Here is a 20,009-nt window from a genome sequence, read left to right on the forward strand (position 1 = left end):
AGACATGGGCAGGGAGAGAGGGAGCTGCTGCCAGAAATGCCCAGGCAGGGGGGATCCCGGCACCTCCCACCATCCCCTGCAGGGCAAACACCTTCCCTGGAGCCACCCCTGCTCTCCTCTCCCACCCAGCCCAGCCTCTGCCCTGACGGCCATGGGGCACCTGCCCAGCGGCCTCACCCTTGCAGAGGGGAAATGACCCAATCCCCGACCGCCTGTCCCTTTCTGCCGCCCTCAGCAGCAGCACTGGGGCATTTCTCCAGTTTTCCCCTCCTCTGTCTGCTCCCCTTCTTGTCAGCACTTGCCTTGCTGGGATGAGGGCTGGGGCTAAGCTGCAGTTAACAGACCAACCCTCTGGCTCCTGCCATGACAATATGTCCATGGGAGTAAAGTCTCCTCGTAATCTGTGGGCTCAGGGCAAAACAAATGACCCAATTCTCCCTTCCAGACACCCCACCCATAGGACATTTAAATCCTTCTCGGAGGGGGTCGTGCTAGGCTGCAGGCTCATCTCCAGACGGTCACAGCGTTCCTGTGGCATCTCTGTGTTATCCAGCAGCCCAATGGAGGACACACCTCAGTGCTGAGGTCACGGCAATGCTGCCGGGCGTCTTGGCGCAGGCAGCTGCAGGGAGTCCTCTGTGTCCCTGGCTGGGAGGGGAGGGCTGAGATCCTCCTCAGGTACGATGAGACGGGCTGAGGGCTGTGGAGAGGGGCACAGGGAAACTGCATTCTTCTGGTCCCAGCAGTGGCCAGTTCCTTCTCAGGGGAACAGCTGAGTCCATCATCATCCAGCTCCAAGAGGTGCCAGCACAGGGCAGCTGAGAGCAGGGCTGCTGGACAGACCGACTGCCCTCACCCCACACGGAGGGACAGCTCATCATCCTCTCAGGACCCTCAAGGCTTCACGTGGAGTGCGGCAGAAAGTCCAACAATTTCTGCCATAAAACACTTCTTTGGGAGCATTGGGGAAACAAGAACAGTACAAACAAAACAAAATCCCCACAGCTGTGCTCTGCAGTCAGGTGGACAGGGAGCAACAATGCTGAAAAGCTCTTTGATGTTATGATTTGATTTAATATGAGATCACACCATATTCCTATTTGCCTATTTCTGCAGGGTATGACTGACCCCTCCAGAGCTCACAGCAGAGTTCTCTGCTCCCTGGGGCACCCTCAGCCACCACAAAGCAGAGCTCACAAGAGGGACGTGCCAAAGGTCGTCTTTAAGAGCGGAATGCAGTCTCTGAAGCTTCAGAGAGACAGAGAGTAGGTTTTTTTCTTCTAAAAGTCTTCACTATCTTTGAACTGCCTTTTCTTTCTTGGACAGTGCCCAATGCTTAGAGGCAGCAAATGTCCAACAGCAGCTCCATCACCCACTTCCTCCTCCTGGCATTCGCAGACACACGGGAGCTGCAGCTCTTGACCTTCTGGCTCTTCCTGGGCATCTACCTGGCTGCCCTCCTGGGAAACGGCCTCATCATCACCGCCATCGCCTGAGACCACCGCCTCCACACCCCCATGTACTTCTTCCTCCTCAACCTCTCTCTTCTTGACCTGGCCTCCATCTCCACCACTCTCCCAAAAGCCATGGCCAATTCCCTCTGGAACACCAGGGCTATTTCCTACCAGGGGTGTGCTGCTCAGGCCTTTTTCTTTTTCTTTTTCATTTCAGCAGAGTTTTATCTTCTCACTGTCATGGCCTATGACCGCTACGTTGCCATCTGCCATCCCCTGCACTACGGGACCCTCCTGGGCAGCAGAGCTTGTGTCCGCATGGCAGCAGCTGTCTGGGGCAGTGTTTTTCCCTATGCTGTGCTGCACACGGCCAATACATTTTCACTGCCCCTCTGCCAGGGCAATGCCCTGGACCAGTTCTACTGTGAAATCCCGCAGATCCTCAACCTTTCCTGCTCACATTCAGATTACATCAGGGAAGCTGGGCTCCTTCTAGTTTGTGCCTTACTACGATTCGGGTGTTTTGTTTTCATTCTCTTTTCCTGTATGCAGATCTTGAGGGCGGTGCTGAGGATCCCCTCGGAGCAGGGACGGCACAAAGCCTTTTCTATGTGCCTCCCTCACCTGGCCGTGGTCTCCCTCTTTCTCAGCACTGGAATGTTTGCCCACCTGAAGCCCCCCTCCATCTCCTCTCCATCCCTGAACCTGTTCGTGTCATTTCTGTACTCGGTGGTGCCTCCAGCAGTGAACCCCCTCATCTACAGCATGAGGAACCAGGAGCTCAAGGATGCTCTATGGAAACTGGCTCAATGGACATTGTTTCACCAACCCTAACCTCTCTCCCCTTCTCTGCACTTTTTTCCCAAGTTTATCTTTGGCCAGGTGCCTAATTTTTTCCCTTCTGATAATCTTTCTTATAGATCATATTCTAGGCTTATACTACTTCTCCTCAGGCTTGATCATGTTGTGTCTGACACTTTCACATTACTGAATTAGACGAGCAATGTCCAATAGCAGGTCTTCAATAAAAGGGCATCTCCTGGGTGCAGTGCCTGAAGCCTGGACTCTTCCTCCAGAGTTACTGCCAAAAAAAATGCTGCACAAATTTCTCTTTTAAAGTGTCTGCTCTCTTTGCGTTCTTCCTCTGTTTGGGGTTAAGCACACGGTACCCTTGGGTTCTATTGTACCAAGAGTTCTGTTTTTACAGGCTCTCTGCTTGGTGTCCGATGGCAGAAGGTGGTGCGTGAGCTCCCAATGACCTCTGGCTGCATCCTGTATGAAAGGACTGATGTCACGTAGAGGTCTCTCTGGAAATGAATTTGGAGAGGTCAGGAGAGGATGGGCACTGGCCACTTGTCCTGAGCTGGGAGTGAATGGAGACTCAGAAGGTGAAACACCCTCAAAGGTGAAGTCCCTCAAAAGTAAAGCATACAATCGGGGTACCCACAAACAAGTTCCATGGGAGTCAGTGGACACCCAGTAGGAAGAGGAAAGGGACACTGGTGAGATCATAGAATGGTTTTGGTGTGAAGGGACATTTAAGATCATCTAGCTGCAACACTCTGCCATGGGCAGTAGAGCAGCTTTCTCAAAGCCTCATCCAGCCTGGTCTTGAACACTTCCAGGGATGGGGCATCCACAAGTTTCCTGTGCCTCACCGCCCTCAGAGTGAAAAATTTCTTCCTAATGTCTACATTAAGTCTCCCCTCTTCTAGTTTGAAGCCAATACGCCTCATTCTATCCCCACATGCCTTTGCAAAAATTCCCTCTCCAGCTTTCTTGTAGGCCCCCTTCAGATACTGGAAAGCTGCTATAATATGGGATACGAGATACGAGAGCTGCCTGCGGAAGCCCAGGGTGTTCGTGCTCTTCTGCCGAGTTTGGCCGGTGGAGGCAGAAAAGAGGGCATATGCTGTCGGGATTGAGCATCATCTATAATATGAACGTAGACCCAGCTTTCCCAGGGTCTCCTTGTCCATAATGTGCTCCAGGCCACAACCATCCTTCCGGCCTCTGCAGGACTCGCTCCAGTCTGCCAGAGTCTGTCTTGTGCTGGGGAGCCCCATACTGGGCACAGCAGAGCTGATGCCGTTCTGTGGAGGGTTATCTTTGACCAGCAGCCAGCCAGCCAACCAGCTGCTCACTCGCTCCCCCTTCTCAAAATGATACTGGGAGAAGAAGATAATGCTCTCCTCGATGTAATGTCTTCTACAAATCTTATGAATAAGCACTCTTGACTCCTCTGAGTCATTAGAAACGCATTAACCAGTGCAGGTTGTGGTATAGACCCCTGCAGGACGCTACAAGTTACATCCCTCCATATTCTGTATGTATTTCCAAGCAGAACCTTGATCAACAAAGATGTTGAACAGCACCGGTCCCAGTACCAGCCCCTGAGGAACACTGCTCGTAACTGGTCTCCACCTGGACATGGAGCTCTTGACCACAACTCTTTGAGTGTGACTTTGAGAAGTTGTGGCAGTCTGGTGAGTTTCCTGCTGACTGGAAAGGGGGAAACATAACCCCTGTTTTCAAAAAGGGAAAATAAAGGAAGACCCAGAGGTGAGGTGTATGGTCACAGACAGCAATGGCCAGTGTGTGGGACTGGTCTGGGACAATTTTCCTGGGGCAGGTTCTCTGGGGTGCCCAAGAAACATGGCACAGACCAGGCCTCTCTCTTTTGCACTCTTTCTGCCTTGCTTCCTTCACCATCTGCCAGCAGATCAAGGACTGGCTCCAAGTCTGGTGCTACCAGCAGGGCTTCATGTTCTTCCACCATGGCCTGATTCACACAACACCAGGCCTGCTGGCAGCAGCTGGGAAAAGCCTGTCTCTCAGGGGAAAAACTGTTCTAGGACTTGAGTCATCAGGGCTCATTGAGAGAGCTTTAAACTAGGTTGGAATGGGGATGGGCACATAACTGGGCTCGCTAGAGAGGCGCCTGGGGGTAGGAGCTCAGCACTTGTGGGGCAGAGTGCTAGTATTTTTGAGGATTGGAAGGCCCACCACCCCTCAAGGGCAAAAACTACTCACTTAATGGCCTCTCCGAAATGCTTATACACTAATGCATGCAGCATGGCAAACAAAGAAGAATTAGAGATCTGGGTGTGGTCACAGGGCCATGATCTCATTGCAATTACTGAGACACGGTGGGATAGCTCACCTGACTGGAACACTCTCATGGAGGGCTATGTTCTCTGTAGGAAAGATAGGCCAGCGAGGCGAGGTGGTGGGGTTGCTCTTTATGTGAGAGAGCAACTGGAATGCATCGAGCTGTCCCTGAGGTGGACAAAGAGCCAGCTGAGAGCTTGTGGGTAAGGATTAAGGGGCAGGGTAACAGGAGAGACACTGTTGCGGATGTTTATTACCTGCCACCTGATCAGGATGGGGAAGACGATGAGGCCTTCTACAGACAGGTGAGAATTGCCTCACAATCACAGGCTCAAGAGAACCGGCTGATATTTAAACATCACTTCCTCCAAACTCAGTATTGGTGCCCCCCTAAGAGCTAGAAATCAGGAAATGAAGCAGGAGACCTGCATGGCTGAGCAGGGACCTTCTGAAAAAGCTCTTTTGGAAGAAGGGGGTTTACAGTACGTGGAAGAAAGGGCTGTCTGCTTGGGAAGAGTAAAAGAATGCTATCAGGGTATGCAGGGGTGTAATGAGGAAAGCCAAGGCAACCTCTGAATTGAGCCTGGTGAGGGATGTCAACGTCAACAGGAAGGGTTTCCTAAAGTACATAGGAGGCAAAAGGAAAACTAGGGAAAATGTGGGCCCACTGTTGAATGACACAAGTGCCATGGTGACAGATGATGGAGAGAAGGTGGAGTTGCTGAATGCCTTCTTTGCTTCTCTCTTCACTGCTTGGGCCAGTCCTCGGGAGTCCCCGACTTGGCGTGTAACAGAGAAAGTCTGGATGAAGCAAGACTTCGCCTTGGTTGAAGAAGAAGAAGTTAGAGAACAATTCAGTACACTGGATATCCACAAGTCCATGGGGCCTGATGGGATGCACGTGTGAGTGCTGAGGGAGCTGAGGGAAGTCATTGCTGGGCTGCTCTCCATCATCTTTGGTAGATCCTGGAGAACAGGTGAGGTGTCTGGCTGGAGGAGAGCCACTGTCAGTCCTGTCTTCAAAAAGGGCAAGGAGGATGAACTGGGAAACTAGAGGCCAGTCAGCCTCACCTCCATCCCTGGAAAGATGATGGAATAGTTTCTTCGGTGCATCATCTTCAAGCATCTGGAAGAAAGGAAGGTTATCAGAAGTAGTCAGCATGGATTCACCAAGGGGAAGTCATGTTTGACTAATCTGATAGCATTCTATGGTGGCGTGACTGGATGGGTGGATGGGGGGGGGGGAGGCAGTGGATGCTGTCTACCTTGACTTCAGCAAGGCTTTTGACACTGTCTCCCCCACCATCCTCACAGGCAAGCTTAGGGAGTGTGGGTTAGATGAATGGACAGTGCAGTGGATTGAACAGTGGCAGGCAGATAGAGCTCAGAGGGTTGTGGTTAGTGGTGCAGAGTCCGGTTGGAGGCTTGTAACAAGTGGTTTTCCCTAGGGGTCAGCACTGGGTCTGGTCCTGTTCAATACATTCATCAATGACCTGGATGAAGGGACAGAGTGGCGTCCCCCTTCCGCATCCTCTCTGCCACTCTCTCCTGCAGAGTCTTTATCCCTCCACTGCAGAGCCCCAGGTGAGCAAGCTGTCCCACCACATCTCATGTCACCAAAGAATGTCACAGCGCTGTGAGGCTCCAGCACCTCCTGGCTCTTCTCCAGCTCCTCCTGCCTGTGCACAGTTGAGCTGCAGCACCTCAGCTGTGGCACGGGGGCCCAGCACAGACTTGTTACAGGGAAACATGGGAACAAGGGCCCAGGACCCCACACGTGCAAAGGCTTTGCTTCAGGGCACAGACACTCTCAATTTTTACTGGAAACCAGTAATGAGGGTGTTTCCTAAGGGGTCTGTGTTGGGACTGATACTATTTAACAGCTTCAACAGTGCCATAGTGAGTGGGGTTGAGGGCACCCTGAGCAAATTTGCAGATGACACCAAGCTGAGTGGTGCAGTTGACATGCAGTCAAGAGTGAAAGGAATGTCATCCAGAGGGACCTGGACAGGCCGGAGGAGTGGGCCCATGCAAAGCTCATGCAGTTCCAGAGGGACACGTGCAAGGTCCTGTACCTGGGTCAGGACAATCTTCACTGTCACTGTAGACTGAGGGATAAATGGACTGAGAGCAGCCCTGTGGGAAAGGACTTGGGGATATTGGCCAATGAAAACTAGGACATGAGCTGGCAATGTATGCTCGCAGCCCTCAGCAAGTTTGCTGATGATACAAAACTGGGAGGAGTGGCTGACACACCAGAAGGCTGTGCTGTATTTCAGCAAGACCTGGAAAGGCTGGAGAGTTGGACGGAGAGGAACATAATGAAGTTCAACAAGGGCAAGTGTAGGGTTCTGCACCTGGGGACGAATAACCCCATGCACCGGTACAGGTTACGGGTTCCCCTGCTTGAAAGACGCTCTGCAGAGAGGGACCTGGGAGTCCTGGTGGACAACAAGTTGACAGTGATCCAACAACGTGCCTTTGTAGCAAAGAAGGCCAATAGTATCCTGGGGTATAATGTAATATAATATAATGGGGTGCATTCAAGAAAGACAGGGATCTACTGGAGAGAGTCCCGCAGAGGGCTACAGAGATGATCAGGGGACTGGAGCACCTCTCTTGTGAGGAAAGGCTGAGAGAGCTGGGTCTGTTTATCCTGGAGAAGAGAAGGCTGAGAGGGGGTCTCCTCAATTCCTCAATGCTTATCAATATCTAAAGTGTGAGTGTCAAGAGGATGGGGAGAGACTCCTTTTTGGTGGTGCCCAGTGACAGGACAAGGGGCAACGGGCATTACTGGAACACAGAGAAGTCCATCTCAACATGAAGAAAAACTTGTTTACTTTGATGGTGCCAGAGCACTGGAAGAGGCTGCCCAGAGAGGCTCTGGAGTCTCCTTCTCCAGCAAAGCTCAAAATCCACCTGGATGCATTCAAGTCCAAGCTGCTCTAGGTGACCCTGCTTTGGCAGGGGGGTTGGACTAGATGATCTCCAAAGGTTCCATCCATTCTCTTCCATTCTATGATTCTGGGATCCTTTGATCTTCTATCATTTCATTTGGCCAAAAGGATTCCCCACCAGCATCCAGGACAATGCCCCCAAATGCTGCCCTGTCTTTCACAATTGCTCCGTTAGAGCTTGCAGTTCCCTGCACGTGTCCTGAACCACCTCTGGCACCTCAAATGTCACCTGGTGTTTGCATCGGAAAAGCTCCCTCCTGGCCTCTATCTCTGTTACTCATAGGGCAGCTCAGATAAGGAGCTCACACTGATTTTGGGCAGCTGAGCTGAGGCAAGAGGAATCCACCTCCTGTGGGTCTGTGGGGTGCCCTGCAGAAGCTGAATGTCCCTCTGGCCTCAGGAATACTGCTGAGAGCTGAGGTGCCTCATTGACTTGGCTCCATCCCTGCCCTGCACCGGTGGGAATGATCCCCGGCCTGTCACTGCCTCCGTGCCCTGCCTGGCAAGGGGACAGCAATGGGGGTTTCCAGAGGGGAACATGGACACCTCCTGTAGGTCCGCACACCCTGGCAGAGCAATTCCCACTGCAGGAATCACTCTGTCCAGGGGTCAGAGAGGGACGGTCGGTGATGACTTCCTTCTGCTTCAAACTCTGCTCCCCAGGAGAGACCCCACTGCCTTTGAGGAGCTGTCAGCCCTGGAGGCACAGGGACACCTTGAGGCATTGGGGCATGGCAGGGAGGAGGCTTCATTGACTTAAACATAGGAATGTGCTGACATTTCAGCAGGCCAAAGGCATGACCGACCAGCCTCCAAAATGATGACCCCAGACGCTGCCATTTCCCTCTGAATTGCTCCATCAGTTACCTGCAAGTGCCTTGGAGCACCTCTGGCACAAGAAATGTCACCTGTGCTTTGCATGGCTACAGGAGGAACATGAAATTCCTGCCTTTCACTGCCTGGGTGTGCTGTCTCCTAGTGGGACAAGAAGAGGGGATTCTTGGACCTAAGTCTGTCTCTGACGAGGGAAAGGACACTGCTGGAAAGAAGTTTCCCTGCCCAGCTGAGGAAGAAAACATGAGTGCTGACTTCAGCTTGTTACCCAGCAGGTTCCCCTGGAGCCCCAGGGACATCTCTGAGGGAGCCCAGAGGGGACAGAGAGAGTGCCGCCACGGGCTGGTCCTCTGCTGCTGATCTGGGCCGGGCTGCTGGGCCGGAGGGAGCTCCTGGCAAGCAGGCAGCGCTGCAGAGAGACAGCTCTGCCCAGGAGCAGCTCCTCTGCACAGCGCAGCAGGGCTGAGGGCACTGCCTGCAGGCAGCGAGGGCAGACAAGAGGAGGGAGAGAGAGGTAAAGACAGTCTGGGGTGGGAGGACAGAAGAGAGTGCACCGGGGGAGAACCCTTCACAGCCTTTCCCATGGTAAGTCTCTGGCTGTGGGGCAATGCGGATGAGTTCCTGGTAGTGTCTCCTACACCTGGCACATGCCATGGCTGATAGGAGCTGTCAGGACAGCTCTCCTGACTTTTCTGGTGTGGAGCAGGAGGACATCCCTTAGAGCAGGGATGCCCCTCTGCACCATCAGAGGGACAATGAAGGTCAGCTGCCTTCTCCCAAGGATGGCTCTGGGGTTTGAAGATAGGCGTGCAGGCAGGGGTGGGCAGGGCTGTCCTTGCCAGCAGGGTCCCTGCACCCCGGGGGCTGTGTGCTGGGGCAGGGACTCTGCCTCCTGCCAGGGTCATCTCTGCGCCTGCCCGGGGAGCTCCCATGGCGCTGTGGGGAGTAGCTGTGGGTGGAAAGAGCAACTCCTTGCATGGCAGGGTTCTGCTTCTGAGAGGGAGAACTGCGTGGGTCAGGGCTGCTCACAGCTCAAGAACAGTGGCAGAGGACACTTTTCAAGAAGAACATCAAGGCAGGGGTACCTGAAAGGGAAGGATTTTGTGCTTTCAGTCTTCTGCTTTTCCTTTTCTGTGTGAGGAGTGAGACATGGACATTCATCTCCCCATTCTTGAGAAGGCACTGAGTCTCCAAATTTGTGAGGTGAATAATTCAGGGATTAAGAAAAATCAATGCCCTACAGCTTACAGACAGCACCCAGCATCACCTTTCCAGCCTTATCAGGGTCGGTCAGATGTTCCTGTCAGAGCCTGTGCCCACAGGGATGCTCCTGGGCAGTCTTCTGCTGCCAGGAGGTGTCTGCAGGGCAGAGCTGAGCACACAGCATCTATGATGGGTTCTGTGTGCACTGCCGGGGAGGAGACGTGCTGCCAGAGAAAGAGCTCCCAGCAGGGACAGCTCCAGGCAGCAGAGCCCTGGGCAGGGAGAGAGGGAGCAGCTCCCATGTGCCTTGGGAGGGTGATTCGGGCACCTTCCTGCCATCTCCTTTAATGAGGGCACCTTCTACTGAATCCCCCCCGGTCTCCTCTCTGGCCCAGCAGAGCTTCTGACATCAAGGCTGTGGGGTTTCTGGCAGAGGTGCCTCCTCAGCAGCCACATACCAATGAGAAGAAATTCCTGAGCATGGTCTATAGGTCCCTTTCCTCCCTCAGCAGGAGCGTTTCTCCATCTTCCCCTCCTGTCCATGCTGCTCTTGTTCTTACTCTCATAATCCACGGGAACAAGGGGGTTCAGGTGTAGCTCACGCAGCAACACTGCCATGCAACTGTGTCCATGAGACCAAAGTCCTTCAAGACACCCAGACCTGTGGGGCTGTGGAAAATGCAGTGTGGAGCTGGGGGGTGAGCTGGCTCTGCTAAGATCACTACACTTTGAGCACTTCTGGGAGTTTATCTTACATTCTCCTGACGGAAAATGATGACCAGGTTGTCTTCATGACACGTGGATTAGCAATGAGGCAAACGGTGACTTTCAGAAGCTGCCACACATTCCCAGATGCCCACTGCTGTCGAGCAGGGGTGACTGCTCAAGAGCCCATGTGCAGAATGCTCCTCCTTGTGTCATGTTTGCCCAGCACAAAGCAGAGCTTGGAACTTGGGGAAGTCAAAAGGTGCTGAAAGGAAAGAGGAAGGTCATGTGTGTTTGGGAAGCACAGAGGAGAATGAGACACAGGGAATATGAAGAGATTTGCTCGGAGCAGTCCTAACTTGTAAGTGTGCTTTCCTCCTTGGGCAGAACCTCATGAGCAAAGGGATCAGATATCCAACAGCAGCTTCATCACCCACTTCCTCCTCCTGGCATTCGCAGACACACAGGAGCTGCAGCTCTTGACCTTCTGGCTCTTCCTGGGCATCTACCTGGCTGCTCTCTTGGGAAACGGCCTCATCATCACCACCATCGCCTGCGACCACCGCCTCCACAACCCCATGTACTTCTTCCTCCTCAACCTCTCTCTTCCTGACCTGGGCTCCATCTCCACCACTCTCCCCAAAGCCTTGGCCAATTCCCTCTGGAACACCAGGGCCATCTCCTACCATGGGTGTACTGTACAGGTCTTTTTCTTTTTCTTTTTCATTTCAGCTGAGTATTTTCTCCTCACAGTCATGGCCTATGACCGCTATGTTGCCATCTGCCATCCCCTGCACTACAGGACCCTCCTGGGCAGCAGAGCTTGTGTCCGCATGGCAGCAGCTGTCTGGGGCAGTGTTTTTCCCTATGCTGTGCTGCACACGGCCAATACATTTTCACTGCCCCTCTGCCAGGGCAATGCCCTGGACCAGTTCTTTTGTGAAGTCCCCCACATCCTTAAGCTCTCCTGCTTACATTCAGACTACCTCAGGGAAGTTGGCCTTCTTGTAGTTAGTGTCTTAATAGGATTTGTTTGTTTTGCTTTCATTCTCTTTTCCTATGTGGGAATCTTCAGGGCTGTGCTGAAGATCCCCTCTGAGCAGGGACAGCACAAAGCCTTTTCCACGTGCCTCCCTCACCTGCTTGTGATCTCCCTCTTTATGAGCACTGTCATGGTTGCCTACCTGAAGCCCCCCTCCATCTCCTCAAAATCTATGAACCTGTTGGTGTCATTTCTGTACTCGGTGGTGCCTCCAGCAGTGAACCCCCTCATCTACAGCATGAGGAACCAGGAGCTCAAGGATGCCATAAGGAAACTCATGACGGGTTTCTTTTCAGAAGCAGCAATGAACTGCCCATCTGGTTCTTCATATCACTCATGATGTACCTCATTACAGACCCAGACTTACTTTGGTATATTTTTCCTTTTATTTCTTTGGTTTTTAGCTTTTCTGGGTTGTATTAATGCTGTGAACAAAAGAGAAGAGTCACCCTTTATACTATTTATATGTCAGCATCTGCCTGTCTTGTGTGAGCCAGAGACTTTGTGTAAATAAGGAGCTGCTCTCTGTGTGTTTAAACAAAATAAAAGACATTCTGATAATTATTTTTCCTTTCTCCGAGATCTTCTCTGGAGCTGCAGGGGCAGCGTCTGTGTGCTGAGGTGGAGGGGGCAGGAGCCACCTGATCTGGGTCTGCCTCCCAACCTGACCAGCATGGTCCTGGGCACCACAGCCCCCGGCTCTGCAGAGCCGCACCACCAGGTCGGGGGCTGTGGGACACCTTTGGAGGGGGTGCAGGAATGGCTGGCCAGGCCAGCACAGATGAGCTCTCTCGGGAAGAGGCTCTGAGGGGAGATGGGCTGTGCTGGGAGAAGAGCAGGGCAGACATGGACAGAGAAACCCTTTGCTGTGGTGGGGCATCCTGGCCAGGCTGCCCTGTCCCTGGGGCAAAAGGACCTTCCTAGGGTGCCCTGGGCCAATTCTCTCATGCCACCCTGGGCAGGAAGGTTGTCATCTGGGGCTGCAAGCTGCCTGGGGAGGAGATCTCCCCAGCATGCTGTCTGGGTGGACATTCTCACTGGCCTCCATGTGCTACTGTGGGACCAGTCCCAATGGGTCTGCTCTGCTGGTGTGGGCTGGAGAGAGGGCAGGAGGTGGCCAGATTCAAGGGGCGGACTGGGCTGGCGGGGCTGGCAAGTGGCCCGGAGAGGAAAGCCCCAGGGAAGAGCTGAATGTGACAGTGTGCAGGCGGGGGGCACACAGCAGTGTCCTGGCACAGCCGGGCTCCTGAGAGAGACGTGACAGATCAGCAGAGCAGGGTCTGGGCTGTGCCTGTGCCCACTGGACACCGCGGGGAATTTGCCCCAAGGCCACCATCATGGTCCAGCCAAGAACAACCTCCATTTCCAGCATTGGACATCACCTCAGCTCAGAGATGTTCTTTCTTCCTTCAGATAGATGGACACCAAATGAGGAGGTCCATCTTTGCATTGTACAGATGAGACTTAAGTATGCACAGCGTGTGCATGTGGGGAGATGGACCCGAGTGAGCACAAATGCCATCAGCTCTTCCTTGGGATGCCATAGAGGCGAGTGCGACAGATGAGGTCATTTCACTTGAAGAGTAACATCCCCTGGGGAAACACCTGGATTCAGCACTGGGATGTGCTTCCTTGAACATAGGTCCCGGTGTCCATCCTCAGGAGGAGAGCAGAGCAGGGCGACACACCGCAGGGCTGCGGTGCCTCCCAGCCTCTGGGGGTGGCGGCAGGAGGTCAGAGAGACACTGTGACAGCTGCCGTGCACTGCCTCTGCATGGGCAAGGGAAGGACTCGTGTCTCTGATCAGCCGTGTGTGTATGAGGAGTGCCCGAGGCCAGCTGAGGTGTGGGCACCCGACAGAGCTCTCGCATTTCTCTGTGTTACTGCAGGAACAAATCCTCACCGTCCCAGGGACGTTCATCTCCACTGCCCTGGACAGGCTCACTGCAACTGCTCCTCACTACTACGTCACCCTGTCCTGTGATTCTGGATTGTGCCCTAAAATGTGCCAGAGTAGCCAGACAGGTTCCGAGGTCTATTGAAAAGTCAGTTGTCAGACCCATCTTTAAGAAGGGCAGGGGTGAGGACTGGGGTAATTACAAACTGGTCAGCCTTCCCCAGTCCCTTGGAGGGTAATGGGGTATGTCCTCCTGCATCCATCTCCAGGCAGTGGAAGGACAAGAAAGGCTTTGCTGGACCAGAATGGTTAGGGGAAACAAGGGCATGTTGTGTACCCAGCCTTGTTCACAGCCTTTCACATCATCTCCTTATAGCCATATCGATGCTCTCTGGACTGAAGCAGTGGATGGTGTGGTGGGTGGGACTTTGGCTCAGTGATCAGCATTTGGGCCAATGCTGTTGAATGTCCTTATTACCCACCTGAATGAGGAAGCCCCACCCAGGAAGAGGACATGGGTATGGGTTGGCATGTCCCTTCTGCCTGAGTATCCGAAGGGACAGCAGCAGGCAGATGGCTTGACTACGTCTACCCACAAAGCTGAAAGGGCAGCAGCAGCAGCCAAGTGCTTTAGAAGAACACAGTGAGGTCACTTCTATCTGGTCAGGAGAAAGGCCTGATGATGTAAGTCGCTGATGAGTTAGGTCGCCTGCCTGGAGGGTGCTTTCTGAGAGTTTTGAGCTTTCCTTGGAAGTGGGAAAATGCAGGAGAGAGAAAAAATGCTGTATAGTGCAGCTGGGAAAGTGGAGACTGGACAGGAGGAAGAAGAAATGTCCCTCCAAGGGTAGAGCTGTAGTGCAAGAGGACACCCAGAGAGAGTTGGTGACGATCCCATGGCTTTGTGTTCCAAGAAACAGCCGGTTAGGGCACAGCGACATCAGTGAAGGTACAGAAATTCCCAGGGGAGAGCAAGGTGGGGAAGCAAGATGGGTGTCTACAGCCTGGAGGAAAACTGGGTCAAAAGTGGGACAACCAGCACTGGAAATTGCCAAGGCTGCTGGCAAATCTGGAAGGCACAAACAGAACCCAGGTCTTTGCCGTCTGGGCAATTGCATTTCTCTTGGCGACCAAGGGCTATGAAACCATTCAGATCTTAGCTCAAGTTCCCCATGAGGACCAGGACCCGCAGAAGGCCTCGTCTAATTCTTTTTCCTCCCCTGCAGATCAGCAGGTCTGTAGCAGACACCCACCATAGCATTGCCCATGTTGGTCTGCATGATAATCCTCAGCCATCAACTCTCAGCTGACTCATTGTCCATCTCCAAGCAGAGCTCCATGTGTTCCTGCAGCTCTCATACAGTCCCTTCCCTTCCTGGTCCAGGCCTATAACCTTACCAGTACCAGAGTCCCAGGACCCCACAGTTTCTCTTGCAGATGCTTTGGACCACCTGCTCCCTCCACTAGCCAGCTCCCAGAGCCTCTGGTCTCTCCGGTATCCAGTCATGGTCTCTCACATAACTGGCTCCCAGGTCTTGGTCCTACTGGCTGGCTTCTCCAGCCTCATGTTTACCAGCAGTTACGCACATTGACCCACCCAGCAACAAAATAAGGATGCACGCTGGGCTCTCCATTTCTGCCCCCCTCAGGTGCACAAGCCCCTGTGACTTGTCATCCCCACTCCAGTGGCTGGCGCTCACAGCTCCATACCTACCAAGAGCAGAGAGCCCCGTCACCCCCGCAGCACTTTGGTGGAATTGGAGAAGAAGACCGGAGAGGCTGGGCTGATCACTTGCAAGCCATGGCCACACAAGGGGCTTTACCAGCAACCTCTTTAAACATAATGGGCTACACTCAGGCCCTTTTCTTGAGGTTTTCTCAAACTGGTCCATTCCCAAACAACCTTCATTCGTCCTTTGGAATTTCCATGACACCTAATAGTAAGTCTTGAACAAGCCCCAGGTGCTGTTTCTGTTAACACGCAATGAGCGTCACACTCCCAGAGGCAGTAACCCCCACCCTCAGTCTGGAAGGTCACCCCTGGAAGCTCTCCCATTGACCTGTGTCACTTGGCCTGTCTGGAGTGCAAGTTCATTTTCCTCACAGCAGTCTGTGTGGTGCTGTATTTTGGGTTTCTGAGCCAAACACACGCAAACACACTGCTGGTTTGGTTGTTGTGTAGCAGTGCTTACACAGTGTTGAGGTTGGGGTGTTTTTGTTGGCTTGTTGATTTTTCAGATTTTTTTCCCTGGTGATGATGAGGCTGTTTCCCAGGAGGGAAGCCAGGTAGATGCCCAGGAAGAGCCAGAAGGTCAAGAGCTGCAGCTCCCGTGTGTCTGTGAATGCCGGGAGGAGGACCTGGGTGATGGAGTTGCCATTGAACATTTGTTGGACTCTGAGCATGGAGCAGTGTTGTAAAAGAAGGAAACAGTGACAAGACACAGCAGACTTCTTTGAGCCTCCATTGACTCAGCTGAATCCCTTCCCTCCAAACAGGAAAAGGAGATTGCTCCCTGGCATTGCCTGGGTGTCCTGTCTAATAAGAAAAGAAAAAACGTATTCTTGGACCTCAAATTGTCTCTGATTGAGAATTGAAACTCCTGGACAGAAGTGTCCCTCCCAAGCTGAGGGAGGGAACATCAGGGATGACTTCAGGCTGTTTCCCAGCAGATTGCCATGGAGCCCCAAGGATACCCCCAGGGAGCCCAGACAAGGCAGAAATGCTGCAGTGCTACAGCCCAAACATGCGCTCTTGCCCTCAGGCAAGGGCATAGCCAGGATGAGCTGGAGCATGTGCTTTTTGACATCCATGGCATAACTGCCAAGGCATGGTGAGACAAGGCAGACCCCTGGGCGATTGGGATGGGAACTGGCTTTTCAGGAGAGACAGGCTGGAAGGATCTGGCATGGGGTACCTCCAAAGCAATGAAGTTTCTTTGATGTATGGAGCTCCTTCATGATGAAGGCTACAAGTTGGGTGAGCCCTTGTGAATGAGGGTCAGAGGAAGGGCCAGTCAAGGTGACATGGTGGTGGGAGACGAGGAACCCTCAGTTAAAGTGGGGAAGCTGGCACAGTCTTGCTTGAGGAACCCAATGGAAGTGTCTGGATGTAGGAGCCTGGGCCTCACCGGGGACGTTAACGGCCCTGGCATTTCCTGGAAGGGGAACACAGCAGTGTGAAACAGTCCAGGAGGGTTCTGGAGTGTCTTGGGAGAGCTTCTCAGCACAGCTGCCAGACGCGCTGACAAGGGTAATACAAGCCTGGATGTGATCCTTGCCAGCGTGGAAGAGATGGTCAGGGACTTGAAGGTCATTGTAAGCCTTGGCTCTCGTGACACTGAAACAGTTGCACCGCAGCTCCCAAGGAGAGTGAGGAAAGAAAAGGCAAATGCCAGACATCAGAGGAGGAGACTTCAGCCTGGTCCTGGGAGTTTGAGTGGGGATCTCATGGTTGGCAGCAATGAAAGTCAGCCGAGTTCAGTACAGCTGGTCTTCAAGGACAGCATCTTCCAAGCACAGAAATGGTCTATATCAAAACTCAGCTGAAACTTCAGAGTCAATTCAAGGGCACCATAATGACCTGGTACTACTTCAGGGGCAGTGGAAAAAGAAGCACAGATAAGACGGTATCACTGCTAAAAAGTGGGCATAGATAGATCTATGTTGTGTGCTCTCTGACTGCATTATCCCCAGCAAGGTCTCCCAGGCCTCTGTGCCTCAAGGTGGCAGGACTCTAGAGGAAAACGGTGGATAGGAATCAAAGCAGGGGCTACTTGAGCAAACTCAAATGTTACCAGTCAGAAGGGACCAGATGCATAATTCTGTACTTCCAGAGAGGGAGAGTGCCATCAGCTTGATGGTGCATGTCCATTTCCTATGAAGAGGTAAGAATATACAGACCAGCATCAAAGTTGTGAATATGAAGACTTCTTAAACACTTCTTACACCACATTGTTTTCTGTATGTTTCAGCTTTGCCTAACATCTTCCTTCAGGGGTTGATGCAGTTGCCCACTCAGAGGTGGCCACTGTCTCAGAGATACCCGTGGGTGGGTGATGCCCCCACATGACACTGGGAAAGGTGACTCAGGGCTGCTGGGAGACTTTCTGGAGCAGGAGCTGGAGGACAGGCGGGGAACGCCAAAGCACCTCAGTTGAGACAACTCATTTCTCTCCCTTGAGTAGCAAGGCAATTCTGGAGAATTGCACCCAAGCTGTCCAGCACTGTAGGGGAATGAGGAATGAGTGTGTCTAGATGCTGCAGAGTCTCCTAAAGGTGCTCCTGTAACCCAGATACACTGGGATTAGTGCAGATTTGGCTATTCAAAAGAGAGCATTTTGTTCACTTTGTCTCTTTGCTTCCCTCTGTGGATCGAGGGAGCTCATGACATCAATGTGTGCCTCACTCTGAGCAAAGATTGAATATGGAGAAACAGAGGCCATTACAGGGAGGGCTTTGGGGTCTTCGGATCTGGGCTTGGCAGACAAATGTGTTTTCTGTTGGTCTAATGCCATCTGCTGTGAACAGTGAACTTCAGAGGAAGTAACGTGGAGTGCATTTAAAGCAGAAGAGTGTATTTTATTTTTTATTGAACCATCTTTTCCTTTGTTTTTGTTTTTGTTTTTGTTTTTGTGACATTTAAGAAACATCCCTCTCTGTCTGCGTGCAGCTTGTTCTCTAGGTAGACCAGGTGCAAACTGGTGCCAATGGACTGCAGTGGAGGAAGCTCAGCTGTGAACAAGGCTGCTGTAGTCCTGGGTGGCTGAAGAGAGAAATGGGGGTTGGGGGGGTTGGGACAAAGACCGCCCACAGGGTGTCTGACATAAAGGGTCTTGACTGCCCTACACATTCAGCCTCCATTTGGAGATGTTCGCTTTCAGTAGCATTTGGAGATTGCCAATATCACTTAATGTGTAAGAAGAGAAATAAAAACAAGTGGGGAAAAAAGGAAGTCCTTCCTTACAGTTTTTTAGTATTGAAATATTGTCACTGTTGACATCTCTCTCATTAAGCAGATAAGAACTGAGGAGTGAAGGAAATCATGGTCAGAGACCTGGCTTGAGAGCTGTGCATGTGAATGAGCCCTCTGGTGACACGTTCCTGAACTGCAGATCCTGACAGGCTGACCAAGCCTCTGGAGAAGGAAAAGGCAGCAGCAAAGCTGCAAGTTTCTGAGGGTGTTAGCGAGCCCCACTGAGGGCCATCACTGGAGAGACCATGGAGGGAATGACCAGGAAAGGGACCATCCGTGGGGGCTGGTGAAGCAGGAAGTCAGAGCCACTGGTTACAGGTTGAAAATCCAATGTGTAAGTGGCTGTGAAAGCCCTGGATGTGTTTAATCAAGCTGGATGTTCAAGCCCTGACCCGCTTCCCCTAGCAATGGGGATCCTTTCCCTCGGGAATGGGATTTCTTTCCCTCATGGGACACTCAGGGCTCCTCCTGGGGGCAGTGAGATGTGGGGGTGTATGATGCCCAGTGCAGGACAATGCGAGGGCTCCTCCTTGGCTCTATGGAGTAAGTGGGTGAGTGAAGTGGCAGGAAAGTGCTGGAGCTGAAGGGACCTGCTGTCCTCTCGGGGTCCTGAGGAGAAGAGACAGCAGCCATAGTCGGTTGCACGAGGACTGCAGTTCTATTGGGTAGTCCCAGCCCCCACAAAGGGGCCATCCCCACCACAGGCTGTCCTACACTGTCCTATCCCAGTGACTATTTCTCGGCAGATATTGACCACCACCCCTCCGTCCCAACCTAACCCTGAATCGATGGCATCCCAAGCTCTACTGATGACTCTCTGTCCTCACTGAATATTGCACAGAGAAAAACACCATGCAAAGCTGTGGTGTTCTGAGGTTTTGCCATTGGCTGTCACTTCCCAAAAACATTGCAGCTTTGCTTCAGAGCAGAGAAACGCTGGAGTGGATGGCACATGGCAGTGCAAAGAAGAAATGAGGTTCTCACAAAGGGAGCAAACCTTTCTCAGTCCAATGCCAAAGAGAAGCAGAGCTGGGCTGTGCGGTCTGAGCAGGGTTTGCTGTCTGTTGTGTCTCTGCTTCCATGAGGGCCTGTGGTGGAGGTGAAGCTGATCTCAGGAAGGAATAGAAGACGTCGAGAGTGTCCTTAGTGTAGGCTCCATGTGTTTCAGGACCACTGTGAAAATCATTGGCCTGATCCATGATCGTGTCATCAAGGGTTAAACACTGGAGGCGAGAAGAAGCAGCAGAGTTAGAGAGCGAAGGAACACAGTAGGAGACTCTGGTGTGATGTCCTTGCTGTTCATGCACTCTACTGGAGAGAGAAGGGACAGAGCTTGGGCCACTGCAGGGGTGGGATTCAGTCACTGGCCCAAAGGCACCCACTCTGTCTGAGATGCCCTGGGCGATGCCTGTCACACAGCCAGGCTGGGTGGGGACGGGGCTCCTGTACAGGACCTCTGCTGTCCCTGTCAGGAGCATGCAGTTGTGCTGGAGAGACCTGGCACCACCCCGAGCACTACAGGACAGAATCTGTAAACAAAATTGAGGTTCAGCTGCCCTGAATTAGGTCAGGCAATGAAGGGATGCACGTGAGACCACTGCCATCAAACTCTGGGGACATGTGGAAAAGAGAGCTGATGGAGAAGAGAAAGAGAGAGACTGAGCTCTGCCTGTGCCACGTGACTCCATTTGGTCAGCTGAATCCCTCTATGGGCTGCCCTGGGCAGAAGGAAGAGTTACAGGGGCACTTGTCCTCCACGTGGACACCTTGTGTCATTGAAGTTGGCCAAAGGGATTTCCCACCAGCCTCCACCAAGATGCCCCCAGATGCTGCCCTG

The 20,009-nt window shown here is 52.7% G+C and overlaps 1 pseudogene across 1 annotated transcript; it reads left to right on the forward strand.

The window, feature by feature from the left end:
- The first annotated feature begins 1,349 nt into the window (after positions 1–1,349).
- LOC309684235 (olfactory receptor 14A16-like) lies at positions 1,350–2,288 on the forward strand (annotated as a pseudogene). The gene has a single exon. The product of its transcript is annotated as an olfactory receptor 14A16-like (transcript).
- The last annotated feature ends 17,721 nt before the right edge of the window (positions 2,289–20,009 follow it).

Source organism: Vanellus vanellus (assembly GCF_965231255.1).
Source record: "Vanellus vanellus genome assembly, contig: HAP1_SCAFFOLD_45, whole genome shotgun sequence".
Taxonomy (NCBI): Eukaryota; Metazoa; Chordata; class Aves; order Charadriiformes; family Charadriidae; genus Vanellus; species Vanellus vanellus.